Raw genomic sequence first — 16,504 nt, forward strand, 5'->3', positions numbered from 1 at the left:
CCAAGTCAGTGGGCAGCTATACTGTGGCTCTCCTTTGAAGGTAAAGGACGAGACAAGCTCCTCACTACGAGAGCTGAGGATGCTAACAACTACCAAGTCCTGAAGAATACACTGATTGATGGGTTCGGCTTAACCACCGAGCAGTACCGGGTGCTGTTCAGGGACACCCAAAAAATTCAGTCTCAGGATTGGACTGACTTTGTCGATTGTGCCACTAAGGCTTTAGAAGGTTGGTTGCTGGGTAGCAAGGTTACTGATTACACAGGATGTACAATCTTATCATGAGAGAACAGATTTTAAACAACTGTCAGAACCAATTGTTGCATCAGCACCTTGTCGACTCGGAGCTGACCTCTCCCCAAGAATTGGGAAAGAAGGCAGACAGATGGGTCAGAACAAGGGTCAAGCAGAACCAGACTCAGAACCAGGGTGGTCAGAAGAAAGCAGACCAAAAGGGTAGTAACAAGAACGAACAAAATGACCAGAAGTCTTCGACAGGCCCCCAACAAACCAAAGAGGGTGGGGGTCAGACTTCACAGCAGAAAAAGAAGACTCCAGAAGGCCAGTCAAAAAGGTGGTGCCAATACTGTAAAAGTAAGACTCACTGGTTTAGTGAGTGCACCAAGAAAGGAGGGCAAACTCCTGCCACTGCAGCCCCTAAGGCACCTGCACCCCCTAGTACAGTCAGCAGTGGTAGTGCGCCTCCCAAGGCATTAGTTGGGTTAACCTTGGGAACTGAGGGGAGTGACGACTTAGTTGGCACGCTCACTCAGGCCGTCCTTGTCTGTACAGGGGATATGGATATGTCCCCTGATGCCAGTCCCAATACTTTGGGCAAATACAGGCAGACGCCTTTGATCAATGGAAAAGTGGCTCAGGCCTACAGGGACACTTGTGCCAGTGTCACCATGGTGACGCCTAACTTTGTGGACCCTGGACAGATCATGCTAGGTACCGATTACCTAGTGACCAATGCCAGCAATGTCACTACCAATCACAGTATGGCAGTTGTTGATTTCTCCTGGGGAGGGGTAAGTGGCCCGAAGAAAGTTGTGGTTAGTTCAGACCTCCCCGTAGAATGTCTGTTGGGCAATGATTTGGAAACGTCACAATGGTCAGAAGTGGAGCAGAGGACTCACATGGAAATGTTAGGCTTGCCAGCACATGTCCTTGCTGTGACCAGGTCACAGGCCAAAAGATGCCCCACTGAACAGGTGCTGGATCCTGGAAGAACGGACCAGACAACATCCAAGAAAAGGAGCAGTAAGGGTAAGGCCTCGCCTTCCCCCTTGCCCCAGGTCGTGGATCAAGTCTCTGAGGAGGCTGACCTTAAAGAACTAAGGGAAACTGAGCCAAAAGAGCTTGAACCTGGTCAGGTTGAGTTTCTGGGCTCAGGGGGACCCTCTAGGGAAGACCTGGGAAAGGCACAGTTAGACTGCCCCTCACTTGAACCCCTCAGACAGCAGGCTGCTGCTGAGGCTGCAGGGAACGCCACAGGTACCCACAAAGTGTACTGGGACGATGGACTCCTGTACTCCGAGGCAAGAGACCCCAAGCCTGGCGCGACCAGGAGGCTGGTCGTCCCCTTGTCTCTGAGAGGTTTCCTTCTTACCTTGGCCCACAAGATTCCCCTTGCAGGTCACTTAGGCCAGAATAAGACTTGGGACAGAATTGTTCCACACTTTCACTGGCCCCACATGTCCGAAGATACGAAGGAGTTTTGTCGCTCCTGTGTCACTTGCCAAGCCAGTGGTAAGTCAGGTGGCACGACAAAGGCCCCCCTCATACCACTGCCGGTGGTGGGGGTTCCCTTTGAACGGGTGGGGATCAACATTGTCGGACCAATGGAACCCCAGACAGCATCAGGGCACAAGTTTATACTGGTGGTGGTGGACCACGCCACCAGGTATCCTGAAGCTATTCCCCTTAGGACCACTACAGCACCTGTTGTGGCACGAGCCCTAGTTGGAGTGTTCTCCTAAGGAGGTTGTCTCTGACAGAGGTGCAAACTTCATGTCGGGATATCTGACTGCTATGTGGAAGGAGTGTGGTGTCAACTACAAATTCACCACACCCTATCACCCACAATGCAATGGGCTTGTTGAGAGATTCAACAGGACTCTAAAAGGGATGATTCATGGACTACCTGAAAAGCTTCGGCGGAGATGGGATGTCCTGATACCCTGCCTCTTGTTCGCCTACAGAGAGGTCCCGCAGAAGGGGGTTGGCTACAGCCCTTTTGAACTTCTGTTCGGACATCCTGTAAGGGGACCCCTTTGTTTGGTAAAGGAAGGATGGGAGAGACCTCTCAAAAAGCCGGCATCAAACATTGTGGACTATGTGCTCGGTCTCCGCTCGCGGATGGCTGAGTACATGGAAAAGGCATCTAAAAACCTTGAGGCGAGCCAAGAATTACAAAAAGCTTGGCACGACCAAAAGGCTGTCCTGACTATGTATCAGCCTGGACAGAAGGTGTGGGTGCTGGAGCCAGTGGCCCCAGCAGCACTCAAAGACAAATGGTCTGGGCCCCACACAATCATTGAGCAAAAGTAGGAGGTCACCTACTTGGTAGACCTGGGATCTCCCCGGAGCCCCCACCGGGTGCTCCATGTAAACCGGCTCAAGGCATATGTCGACAGGGAGGGCATGGGCTTGCTCATGGCCACAGATGAGGGACAGGAGGAGGAGAGTGACCCTCTCCCGGACCTGCTCTCTCAGAACCCTGACGATGGGTCAGTAGATGGTGTTGTCTTTTGTGGCAGCCTCTCTGGACATCAACAACAGGATTGTAAACAGGTTCTTCAATCCTTTCGACATATGTTCTCTCTGACACCCAGTCAGACCAATTGGTGTACCCATGAGGTCGACACTGGGGACAGTCTGCCCGTAAAGAGTAAAATCTATCGACAGCCTGATCATGTCAGAGACTGCATCAAGACAGAGGTGCAGAAAATGTTGGAGCTGGGAGTCATTGAGCCCTCGGACAGCCCCTGGGCTAGTCCAGTAGTTCTCATGCCAAAACCTCACACCCAGGGCGGTAAGAAAGAGATGAGGTTTTGCGTGGACTACAGAGGCCTCAATGCAGTCACTAAGACTGATGCCCACCCGATACCAAGAGCAGATGAACTTATAGACCGGTTGGCTTCGGCCAACTACTTAAGTACATTTGACCTGACAGCTGGGTATTGGCAAATCAGGTTAGCTGAGGAGGCCAAGCCCAAAACAGCATTTTCTACCCCGGGTGGGCATTATCAGTTCGTGGTAATGCCCTTTGGTTTGAAAAATGCACCTGCCACCTTCCAAAGGCTGGTGAATCGAGTTCTCACTGGGTTGGACGACTTCTGTGCGGCGTATCTGGACGATATCGCTGTCTTTAGCTCCACTTGGGAGGATCACCTGGTCCACCTGAGGAAAGTGTTAGAGGCCCTGCAAAAGGCAGGCCTCACTATCAAGGCCACTAAGTGCCAGATAGGGCAGACACAGGTTGTATACCTGGGCCACCTTGTAGGTGGAGGCCAGGTTCAGCCATTGGAGAGCAAAATACAGGCCATCCAGGACTGGGCTCCTCCAACCACCCAGACTCGGGTTCGAGCTTTCTTGGGCCTGACTGGTTATTACCGGAAATTTGTCAGAAATTATGGATCCATTGTGACCCCGCTAAACGATCTGACTAGTAAAAAGATGCCAAAAAAAGTTCAGTGGACAGCAAGCTGTCAAAAGGCATTCGATGACCTAAAGCAGGCCATGTGCACAGCGCCTATCCTAAAGAGTCCAGACTACTCCAAAACATTCATTGTCCAAACAGACGCTTCGGAGTTGGGTGTGGGAGCTGTTCTATCTCAGCTGAATTTTGATGGTCATGACCAGCCCATAGCTTTTATTAGCAGGAGGCTGACCCCCAGAGAGAAGAATTGGTCAGCTATTGAGAGGGAGGCCTTTGCTGTGGTTTGGGCCCTGAAGAAGTTGAGGCCATACTTGTTTGGCACTCACTTCAAGATTCAGACCGACCATAAGCCCCTCTTGTGGCTAAATCAAATGAAGGGTGAAAACCCCAAACTACTTAGGTGGTCCATTTCCCTACAGGGGATGGACTTCACAGTGGAGCATAGACCTGGCACTGATCATGGCAATGCAGATGGGCTCTCCAGGTATTTCCACTTAGAGCAAGAAGACTCACCTGGTCAAGGTTAGCTTATTGTCCCAAAGTTTGGGGGGGGGGTCATGTAGGAGAGTAGGGTCTGCAATCCTATGATCACCCAGATTTTTTGCTTTTTGCTTCATTGTTTTACGACTTTCCCTGGCTGTGGGCCTGCCAACCAGACCCACAGCCTAGCTGTTCTCTCTCGAAATTAACACACATGTACATTAGGTGCATCCACTAATTGGAACTGGGCCGCCTTATCAGTCCCTGTATCAGCATACCACAGGTATCCAGGGCATCGGTGTACCCAGGGCCTACCAGGGGCTGCAGCATGTATGATGCCACCCCTGGATGGCCGCCCAAATCTGACACAACTGGCTGCACGACAGCTGGGACAAGGTGGTGTAATCACCCGTTGCTGTAGGTGTAGTATTCCTATACCTAACCCTAAAATGGACACATGGATTCCTATCAGTCACTCCTATGGCAGGCCTTATCAATCCTGAAGGCAGAGTGCGGGGAATCATGTGGGATGGTGCTCTGGCGCGAGCTGAGCCCGTCGACGGCTTGCGGAACCAAGTCCTAATAGCCGTTCCATGGTGACGCGTGCCAACTACCTTAAAATGCATTATAATCCTCGCGGTTACTTGCTAACTCTGGCATCGCATCACCCACACATGTCGAGTAAGGTGTCATACGAATTGGAATACGAACCCCTCGCCAATTCTGGCGACGGGGTTAGCATTCCCCTCTTTTAGAGGGGCACGACATGGAAGTAACCTTGAACCCCGGTTAAAGTTAACTCAAGCCTCAGCATCACAAAATGGATGCTGCCACCAGACACAAGTCTGACCTCCTGCTGCTGGGAGACCTTCCAGCGAGGGGAGCTTGGACAAAGGGTTTCCTGTCGAGGGCGGTGTTAGCACCATCCCAGACAGGGTTTGTGTATCCCAGGTAGGCAGGGCTGAAAGGAAGGTGATTGCAAGTGGCACACCGGTGCTCACTGTGCATAGCCCGGCTCAAACCAGTTTCGGGGGCAACCCTGCCCCTGAGCTGGGGCGAAGCTGGACAAAGGATAGGGTTGTAACCACCCCCCTCCTGGCCCCACCCATAGGTAGGACCTAGTCACGGGCCAGCCCCTTTTCCTAGAATAAAGGTAGGAGCGAGTCCCCTTCCCAAATTGGATAATTCTGAATCTTGAACTACTTTCCACGAAAGGAACTCTTGACTATTTCTGAAAACACTCCCTTGTGGCTAAGGAGTAGCCACCCTGCACCAGCAGGCACCACCTAAGCGCTTGCGGTTTGCTGTACGTCTCTCCCACGGATCAAGACTGCCCAGCTCGACGAGACCCGGGTTCCCTGCCATCTCTGACCTCTACCTACATCGTCAGCCCAGCTGAGATTCGTAGGTGTGACGAGACCTGCGGGACCGGTCATCTTCAGAACCTGCACGACGCTTATCTAGCACGCCCACCGAGGGACCCTCGAGTGAGTGCACCTAGGGTTTGAGAAGCCCTAACCCTGAGCGGCTCCAGCACCGAAGTCTGCCTCCCCAGCATCCACGAGATCTGCGTGGGGGCCCTTCTGCTCCTTGCTGCTCACCGCGTTGTCTGACCACTCGCCGACCGGCTTGTGGCCCTCTTCACGACGCACCACGACAGTCTTTCATCACTGGTCTGGTTGCTCCAGACTGGCTCTTGCTCCCCTTCGACAGAGGAGTACCTCGGACCCTCCTGGTCCACTCCCGACGCCATCTTGACTCCACCGCTAGGGGTTGCCACTGCCAAGACCTGCTGCCCCACTCCTGGGCCCAGCATCATCGACAGCAGACACCTTCGTGGGACAGCTCGCCCTCCATCCTGGTCCGAGGAACAGCCGAGTCCGACGTCATCCACTCACCTGGTCGAGGTGACTTCATCCGGTACCTTCCTGGTACCCACACGATCGCTGGCTAGCGGTTGAGAACTGAGTCCCCTCTGCTTTCAGGTTTCCTTCATCACCGATCCAGGCTTGGATCTCGCTGAACATCGACACTGGTCGCCTACCAGCAACTTCTTCTTTCAGGCTCCTGAGACTACAACGAGGACTCCCGACATCTTGCTGAACCCCACCCAGCCGCAGCCTCTGGGCTAGGTAACTCGAGCATCTCGGTGCTCTATCGTAGGTTCACTCTACAAGTGTCCAGTTCCTTTTTTCGTTTAGTCCCACTGATCGGATTCCTCCGGAATCAGTAACTTTAAACTTTCTAACCTCTCCCATTCCACTTGCAGTGTAAATGGTTTTGTGCCCTTCGGGCATTTGTGTAAATTGTGCAACCAGAAGTATTTTCCTAAGAGTTTTGTATTGTGCTTAGCTCCCTGACTCCTAAAGAGCCAGGGTAGTCTTGTTATAAATAAATATCCTTTATTTTCATAACAACTTGTGTGGTGTCCTTTCACTTGGCGTTCAAGGGGTATATGTGATGGTAAACAGCTGGCTTAACACGCCCTCTAGAGTTTAGCCTGAAGACTGCTCTTGTCCACGCTACTAGGATAGCTGGTCTATAAGGTTGACTTACAACTAATCATCAATAAGGGTCGTTTGGAATGATACACAGTGATCACTAGAATAGTGAGCACTACATATCAGGCCAACTTCTCACAACGGTCCTCCACCTGAACCTGTCCAGCCTCCACCTCCTTGTATGGAGATTGAGCGGCGGCAGTTGACGTCTTTCGACCTGCCTCCTGAAGTCTGTGATGTAATCGTGGCAGCCAGGTGTCCCTCCACTAAGACGGTATACGCCTGCCGGTGGAACAAGTTTGTGGATAGTGCACTGCAAATGCTGTGGATCCCCTTTCTGCCCCTCTTACGGAGGTTCTCTTGTTTTTTCTTTCTGTAGCCCAGCAGGGCTCTGCTCTGGGCACTATCAAGGGCTATCTTTCGGCCATCTCTGCCTTCCTTCGGCTTCCATATCAGCCTTACCTTTTCAAGTCCCTGGTTTTAAGTCGATTCTTGAAAGGCATAACTCATCTCTTTCCTCCTATTCCCTTTGTTATGCCTCAGTGGAACTTGAACCTAGTTTTAACTTATTTAATGTGCGCTCCCTTTGAGCCGCTTCACAACTGTCCTTTAAGGCTCTTGACTCTCAAAATGGCGTTCCTGGTGGCCGTCGCCTCTGCCGGACGAGTGTGTGACCTCCACGCGCTTTCTTCTGAGCCTCCTTTTCTCTCTGTACATCTGGCCAAAGTTGTCCTTAGAACTCGTCCATCCTTCCTGCCCAAGGTTGTCACTGCCTTACACATCGGGCAGACTATCACTTTGCCCACCTTCTTTCTGCCTCCGCATCCTTCGAAAGAGGAAGAGAGGCTCAACTGTCTGGACCCAAACCGTGCGCTTTCTTTGTATCTGGATCGCACAAAACAGTTCTGGGTGGATGACCAACTCTTTGTTGACTACGTGGGTGCCAAGAAAGGTCGGGCCGTACACAAGCGAACCATTTGTCGATGGCTCGTCTTGTGTATAAAAGCATGCTATTCTCTGGCTAAAAAGGAGCCTCCAGTGGGGCTACGCGCCCATTCCACCAGGGCGACGGCAGCCACTACTGACTTGGGAAGTGGAGTTCCTCTACATGACATCTGTCAGGCAACTACGTGGGCATCACTGCACATGTTAACGAAACACTTCTGTCTGGACAGCCAAGTCCGGAGAGACGGCTTCTTTGGCCGTGCTGTTCTCCAGGACTTTCTGGTGTGATCTTGGTTCGCAGACCCACCACCGGGGTTGGTATTGTTGGGGTATCTATTCCACAGGTACGGAATCTATAACTAATTGTCTCTTTCAGATGAACAACTTACCTTCGGTAACAATAAATCTGTAAGAGACATAAATTAGTTATAGATTCCTTACTGCCCCACCCATCTTCCCCGTTCTGAGAACTGACTTCTAGGGTTAAGGACATCCTTTCAGGGCCTTTGTTTTGTGTACCAGTGGTCAGTGTCTTGCATGGCTCTGCGCTCCTGGCGTGGAAAGTTGTGTACAGAACTGACGTCAGTGGGTGAGGGCGGTTTCTATGTAGCGACCACGACGCAGACGACGGACGCAGAGTTGACCGACACCACTTTTCGACGCGCAGGGGTACTGCTGCGAAAAACTTTCTGGATCCAGTCTGACGCCGGGGGGTAATTCCAAGGTAAGGAATCTATAACTAACTGTTTCTTACAGATATATCGTTACTGAAGGTAAGTAACTTGTTCTGTAGGAATATATATAACAGAAAATAATATACATGGGCAAGGACCCAATATTACCGAATGATTTCAGAGACAATAAGCGTTTTTGGCGGTAAACATGCAATACAACTGAAAAAGTAAATGCAAAGTGTGAGAACCTCACACAAAGCAAAAAAAGAATGGCCGCTGATACCAGAAAATGAGGCCAACCAACCGATGCACCTATAACCAGACCGAGAAGGTTATAACATAAAAGAAGAGAGTAAAGATAAAACCCTGCAAGATAGAAATTAGGACCTGAATTTGTACTCAGGAAAAAGAAGCCAACACAAGAGGTAACATCTGGAAGGTTAGAACAGTAAAGCCTCCGTAACATCCAAGAGGAAGGAACGTAACCAGGCATCAGACAAGATAGAGGACTTACATCATCACCAGAGACTAGGTACCCACGAAAAGGAAGACCAAAGAAATACCAAGTATGTAAAGCTGAGCTCAAGAAGGGATGTAGTACATAGACCACACGGGTGGAGTCTGGGAAATAATGTCTCTATAAGGGACAGTGAAAGAAAAATTGCAGGAAATAAAGTCAATTGGAAGGAAAAAACCATGAATTTTATAGCATGTGGAGATGGGGAAAGCCTTCATTATACCAGCACATATGACAGAAAAATTAATCCACAAGTTCCAAAAGGAACGAAGGCATAATGAGAGGAAAGAACTTCCAAAGGGAAGGGACCACAAAGAAAAGTGCGGTCAAAAGGAGGAGTAGGATCACTCGGGGATAGAAAAGGTCAAAGGGGCAAAGATCTCAGTTGAAAGCCCAACAAATGACCACCGCACAGAAAATAACTAATAGTGAGCCATGAAGAATCAGGGTATAGGCAGGTAGATGACAAGGACTAAAACCCAACCTCGAACATCAGTGCCCGTGACAAGAAATGGACTAGGTAGGTCCTCAAAATGGAAAGAAATTCATTGCCCTGCAAGGGCGAAGTATTCAAAAGAGAGCATAGGGACGGTACAGAGAGCAGGCCCTTGGATAATGGACTTACAGGATGAGGTGGAGCAACAGCCACAACCCAAATGCAAAGCAGAAAGAGGAAAGAAGGAAAAAAAGTTATCCCATTCATAAATATGAAGTTTTCAAATACATATCGTTTTAGGAATAGTATTCATAGAACATCTCTTCCTCCATCTTTTTTTTTTTTTTTTTAAAACAAAACAGGAGCGCTCTAGAAAGGAGCAGTAAAAAATCCATCCCTTCAGGAATACTGACAGTCTGGGGAAGCAGTGAAAGAACGCACTGATAGAGGCAGCAGATACTGCAGGAAGAGGACTATACCATACATCTCAAGACGCTGCAAGAAACACAGCATAGCACAGCAAATACTAAGCAATGCCATAAGAAGCTAAAGGAGTGCTTCATACATCTAATGGTGCTGGACAAGAGATACACCTGAACAAGGGTGTATATGCAAGGCCGAAAGCTGCATGCACTATCTTTCCAGGTTTACATTTAAAAAAATCCTCATAAGGGATACTAAAACACCATAATTGTACCTAGAAACACCTATGAGGCATACAGAATATATTCCACAAGAAACAGGGAACCAGACAATAGTGCATCTGCACAAGCGAACAATATATCACAAAAAATCATATCTGAAAGAAACACGTTAGTTAGATTTCTCACCTTAGAATATCCCCAGGTGTCAGGCTGGATCCGGAAAGATTTTTGAAGCAATACCCCTTGTGCGTCGCTAGGCGTCGTCTGCGGCTCCGCGTCCGTCGTCGGCGTCGTGTGCCGGAATGACGTCGTCGGAGTACTTAGACGCCGCCCTCGCGCGCTGACGTCAGTTCTTCTTTTTTCCGCGCCAGTAAGCGCCGATCCGGGAAGAGCTTACCCCTAGTCATTTTTTGACTAACTTATTTGACTTTTTTGGTCTATCGTCTAGACTCTGGTGCCTGTAGGATGCCTAGTTTCAAAGCCTGTGACGCCTGTCATCCCCTGATGTCGGTGACGGATCACCATCGCCGGTGCCTTTATTGCCTGGGGGCCGACCATGACGCGGACTCGTGCCTCGATTGCCAGGCCTTGACGTCGAAAGCTAGGTGGGAGCGGTCCCGTAAGCTTCTCGAGCTTTGGCACTCGGCTCCGCGCCGCTCTCGGTCCAGGAGGAGGTCCAAGGAGCCATCGTCATCGCTCGTCGGGGTCTTCGGGTAAGTCGAAGCACTCCAAGAAGTCCAAGAGACGACATCGCTCTTCGGACTCCCCTCGACAGGTCGCGCGACTCGGCTGAGGGTCAGGGTGGTCCCACCCCCGCGGCTCCGTCGGAGCCGCAGGAGCCGCGTCCGTCCCCATACCCGCCGGTCCCTGGGACTGACGCGACTCCGGCGGAGGTCAGTGCCTTCCTCTCGACCATGAGGGGCCTGGCTCCGCCGTCGACGCCTGTAGTCGCGCCTTCGGGCCCCGCAGGTTCGACTGGGCGACCTTGCGTGCCGGCGGCTCCGGCCCCGACGCCGCAGGTCCCCGAAGGATCCAGGCCTGGATCTCGGTCGACCTCACGACGCCTCCTCTGCCGGCGCCGGTTCCACCCCCGGCGCCGTCCCCGGACGACGTCGTTCCCCAGTTTAGCCCCAGTCCGGGCCCGACGCTGGCGCGGCGCCGCCCGGCGCCGATTGGTGAACGCTTCATCTACTGCCCAGCTCCGATCATTCCTCCTGTTTATCGGGAATCGGATGACGAGGGCGACTGGGAGGGGTCTGAAGACCCTATGGCTGCTCAGGCCCAACTTTCTCAGGACTGGGCAGAGGAATTGGGGGATGCCAGCGGTCTGGATACCTCCCCGGACGCTGGTTTCATCTCTCCTCCGACTGTGGCCTCGGAGGAGGGTGCAGCCTTTTCAGTGGTGCTGCACAAGGCAGCCGAAGCCCTAGGGCTGGAGTTGCCTGCTGTGGCCGTGAGGACTAACGTCCTCACAGAGGTCCTTCAACCGACAGCAAGCTCCACTGAGCCTCTGCTGCAGTTTAATGAGGCCCTCATTGACGTTCTGCAGGGCACTTGGTCCAGTCCCTCCTGTGGACCGGAACGTTGCCCGGCGCCACCGCCCTGCTCCGGGCGACCCCAATTTCCTCTCCCAACACCCCACCCCCGAGAGTCTGGTTATCCAGGCCTCAATCTCCCAATCCTCCTTCCCGTCCGCTCCTCCGGATCGGGAATCCACGAGGTTGGAACAGTTTGGCAAGAAACTGTTCTCGTCCCTGAGTTTGGGGCTGCGGTCTTTAAATAACGCTTGCCTTTTGGACCGTTATTCCCACTCTCTGTGGGATACGGTGGAGGACGTGCTGCCCTTGTGTCCGGTGGAGGCCCGAACACGACTCGCTCAAGCACTTGCTGACGGTCGAGATGCAGCACGGCACGCCATACGGTGGGGACTTGACACCACGGACTCGCTGGGTCGGGCGATTTCCACCACGGTGGCGCTTCGGCATCACGCCTGGCTGAGGTCCACGTAATTTTCGGGGGATGTCCAGAGTTCCCTCATGGACATGCCCTTTGATGGCACTCGCCTTTTTGGTGAGAAGGCGGACAGTGCGCTGGCTCGGTTCAAGGACTCCCGGGCCACGGCCAAGTCCTTGGGTCTTTCGGCCTGCGGCCGCAAACTTCCGCCTTTCGTCCCTTTCGTGGCCAAGGAAGGGGCGCCTCCTCACGTCCGCCCAGCCACCGGCTGCAGAACCAACCTGCACGCGGTCGCGGACGTGGATTCCGCCGAGGCGGTACTGGAGGTCAACGTGCCGGTCAGTCCACATCCACCCCGGCAGCATCCGCCTCAAAGCCTTCCTAGTCCGAGCTTTCAGGCCCATTCAACGCCAGTGGGCGGCAGGGTTCGCCATCACCTGCTCCACTGGCGCTCCATCACGTCGGACAGGTGGGTGCTGCAAATCGTCCGAAGGGGCTACTCCCTCCCCTTCGAGATGACCCCTCCAGCCATGCCACCGCTGAACCACCGTATGTCGGGGGATCATTTGCATCTTCTACGAGAGGAAGTTTCGGCCCTCTTGGCCAAAGAGGCCGTCGAGCGCGTTCCTGGTCCTGAAGTAGGTCGTGGTTGTTATTCCCACTACTTTCTGGTTCCCAAGAAGGGCAAAGGGGGCCTATGCCCGATCTTGGACCTCAGGAGCGTCAACGCCTTCCTCCGGAAGGACCGGTTCAAGATGCTCACTTTAGCTCAGGTTCTGGCTGCCCTAGACCCTGGAGACTGGATGGTAGCATTGGACTTGCAGGACGCTTATTTCCACATCCCCGTCCTGCCGGCCCACCGGCGTTACCTGCGGTTCACGGTGGGTCAGGAGCACTTTCAGTTCACCGTGCTCCCCTTTGGCCTCACCAGTGCCCCTCGGGTGTTCACGAAAGTGATGGCGCTGGTCGCAGCTCATCTGCGCCGATCAGGGGTTCCAGTCTTCCCCTATCTCGACGACCGGCTGTTGAAGGTGGGCTCGCCCCAGCAAGTCGTCTCCCACCTCCAGACTACGGCCGACCTCCGGCACTCGCTGGGGTTCTCCATCAATGTGCCGAAGTCGCACCTGAGTCCCTCCCAGAAGCTCCTTTTCATTGGGGCGGTTCTCTATTCGGCGCAGTTCCGGGTCTATCCGCCGGAACAGCAGGTCCGGGACATTCAGGCCCTGATTTCCATCTTCCGGCCTCTGTCCTGGGTTTCGGTCAGGTTGGTGCTGCGGCTTCTGGGGCTGATGGCCTCCTGCATCCTGTTGGTACCTCACGCCAGGTGGCGGATGCGGGCTCTGCAGTGGGACCTGAAGTTTCAGTGGGCCCAGCATCGAGGCAACCTGTCCGACCATGTCTTGATCTCGGAGGGCACTGCGAACCAGCTGCAGTGGTGGCTCACGAATCGCGATTGGGTCAGCGGCAGATCCCTCTCCCTACCCCAACCGGAGCATGTCGTAGTGACGGATGCGTCCCTCCTGGGATGGGGGTAATGGAGTTGACTAAATACTAGAGGGATTCTTGGCTTAGCACCTACCCACAGGCTAGGTACACTTAGGTACATCTAGTTAGGGAGGCATCGTAGGAGTACGCATCTTTTTATCATGTGTTTTATATACTCAAATGTATTCATAATTATTGTAAGATGGTAGAGCTATACCATTCATTTACCTTTATCGTACTGCTAATCATTTATATCTTATACTGCCGAGCGGTTGTTGCAGCTCATCTATTTTACACCAGAATCACAACTGTTCAATAAATGCTTATTGAAAATGCCCAGCCTGTTTATTCTGTGTATTTCTCTGAGACCGACTACGTAAGCACGAGTGACTGAGCGAAAGGTAGTATATTGTTTCCACGGTCCTGAGGGATCAGGGTTGTCATGTTCGATGGTTGCCAGTAACTATCCTTGGTAAAAGGAGATTCTAGTGGCGCTGTGAGCTAGTTGGTACAAAAAGCCAACATACCCGGTGGGGGTGATCAGAGTTTGTCTGACACCAATCCTACAGTGTATGTTGTCTAAACGTGCAGATCCTTTATACTTTTTATAGGAACTACACGACAACACCGACTGAAGAGGCCAGAGGCAGTGGTATCCATATCACAGCGAATTATTAGTTTAGCTGCTTGCTGCCAATCCCGTATTAACAGAACAAGAACATTCCGGGTCTCATCTAGAAGGGAGGGCAGCAGACATGCCAATGAGTCTCTCAATGTATGGGAGAAGTGTCAGAGGATGCAAGAAGCAATAAGTAAAAAAAGTGCGGAACTGGTAGAGGAGGAAATATGCCAGCAACAAGTGTCTAGTCTTCTGGCCTCTCTGCTTTGAGGGACAGTTGGAAAAGAGCCGACATTTTGTTTGGCCAAAGCAACCTGTACCACAAAACTATGATGAGTAGGATGTCCAATGAGACATGCCGGATCGCCAGGGGCCGGACGGTGTCTGTGAGAAATAGAGCGATCCACAGGGGTCCCCATATTGGGTTTAGCCCAAGCCCCCCAACAAAATGTCACATAGACTATAAGGAAGCACCGGCTCTACCCCTGTTTGGCCATGATGGAGGACGCCAAGTGAGGGATCAGTTGTCCTTTCCACAGAAAGAAAGGCATATCCAAACCGACAGAAACTCAGCTGATAAGCTAGAGAGGAGCTTGCCTCTGTAGCCAGACCAGGAGGTTGCAGGAGGCCTGAGGCTGGGGAAGACTTCAGGAAACTAGCTTCAGCCAACTCAATCTACCAGCTAGTCTCTATAGGAGGTTGGGCTGTGTCAGAGACGCAGTGGTGAAATTCCAAATCCTCTCCATCATCTCCATTATCGTGATCCTCAGACAGAAAAACAGGAGTGGGTACTATAGAGAGCAGAGGAAAGGTATCTGAGATGGGCGGCTCCACCAGCGCTGCATCCGATGCCATCTGGCGCCGAAGAGGCAATGTCTCGGTGTCGGAGAGGGGAAGTGGTGGGGCGTCGAGAGGCAGCGCCATTGGACTTAGTTGAACGGACCCAGGAACCGAAGGTGGTAACTTTGAAGGGCTGTGCACTGTGTCAAACGGTTTTGGAATCCAAAGACCAAACCCAAGCCGAGTGGGACACAGTCACGGCTTCATGCAACTCCTTGAGGCCTGAGGGCACTCCAGAAAGCATGAAGAGAATTGTAATATTCTCTCGTCTGGGTCAAAGTCGCCCCGGCTTCAGGGTAGGTTGGGAGGAGCGGGGTAGATTCATGCACCGACTCTTCAACCATAGATCGGGAACAGGCTATATGTGGAAAAGTTGGGGGGGTGCCGCGACTTTGACCGCCTGCGTCATGTCTTGCCTTGGGACGTAGATGGAGAGTGATGTCCAAGGAAACGGCTTCTGGATCAGGCCCGCAGGCCGCCCGTGGAGCACAAAGGTGAACGAGGTTGACAGGAAGTCTTGGAAGACTGTGCCATCTGCGCCGCTAGATACTTTATGCGACGTTCCCTAAGTGCCTTCAGGCCAAGTTGAAGAAAGGAGTTGCACTTCTTGGAGTCATGGTGCTCCCCCAGGCACTACATCCAGAGTGCGGGTCTGTGGCAGACATTTGTCCACCACAGAAGCCACAGGGTTTGAACCCCAAGAACATAAGAAATTATTTAAAGGCACACTATTCTGTTTCACGAAAACATCAAGGTAGGCCAAAAAACGACCTAAGAAATCGCTTATTAGAAGAAACTGACGTCCGTTCTTCAAGAAGGGGCATATCTATATATCTATCTCTATATATGTATATATATGTATGTATATATAGTCCATCGACGTCACATCTGGTGATCGATGGCGCTACGGAGTCGCTCGATGCCCTCTACCGACACGCAATGGTACTGCTGGGGAAAAAATTCCGGATCCAGTCTGGTGCCCGGGGGACAATTTAAAGGTAAGAAATCTGCAGCTAGATGTCTTTATCAGATTGAACTCTTTTTCAATATCTCAGGTTTTTATAAGTAGGATCTTGTAGGTTCACAAAAAAGAGAAGCAGTTACAACCAGTCAGTCTGAAATCTTTCAACCAATTTGTAGTTACCATCATTCCAAAAATGAATCCTGCTGAGAGACTCCCTTTTAAAGGGTGATATGCTTTCACCCTTGTTACACACAAGCTAGCTCTATTCTTCTATCCTATCTTGACAAAGACAACTGACATAAAAGGGACATGAGGGGCAGTGTCTGATATTTTTATTTCACCTATTTTGTGACATCCATGCCCCTATCACACTGTGGCAGACACCATAACATCCAAGCTCTCTGAGGAGAGTATGAGATGGACAGGGTATAGCTCCTCAGGAATCAAATGCCTAAGTTGAGTTGGTAGGGGGTTGTGCAGGACTTTCACTCTCTCCTCTATGGAAAAGGTGTGAAGGACATCTAAAGAATAAACATTGTACTCACCCCCTATACCTGCCAGAGCCAAGGTGCAGTCAGAAGGGTTACAGAGCAATTAAGGCTGTCAATCTTATACAACACCCTAAAGAAGATGCATTGTGCCCACCCACTAGACTTGCCAAAGCCAAGGTGCAGCCAGCAGGATTACAGAGCAATTAAGGCTGTCACTCTTATACAGGACCCTGGGGATAAGAAGGGTCCGAGAAAATACATATAGGAATGATACCCTCCAATTAAACACGG

At 51.8% G+C, this 16,504-nt stretch overlaps 1 protein-coding gene across 1 annotated transcript in view; it reads right to left on the reverse strand.

The window, feature by feature from the left end:
- The window catches only part of PMFBP1 (polyamine modulated factor 1 binding protein 1), a 2,019,859-nt gene that overhangs the window by 31,346 nt on the left and 1,972,009 nt on the right, over positions 1–16,504 (reverse strand). The window lies entirely within an intron of this gene.

This window comes from Triturus cristatus, chromosome 12 (genome assembly GCF_964204655.1).
Source record: "Triturus cristatus chromosome 12, aTriCri1.1, whole genome shotgun sequence".
In the NCBI taxonomy this organism is placed as follows: domain Eukaryota; kingdom Metazoa; phylum Chordata; class Amphibia; order Caudata; family Salamandridae; genus Triturus; species Triturus cristatus.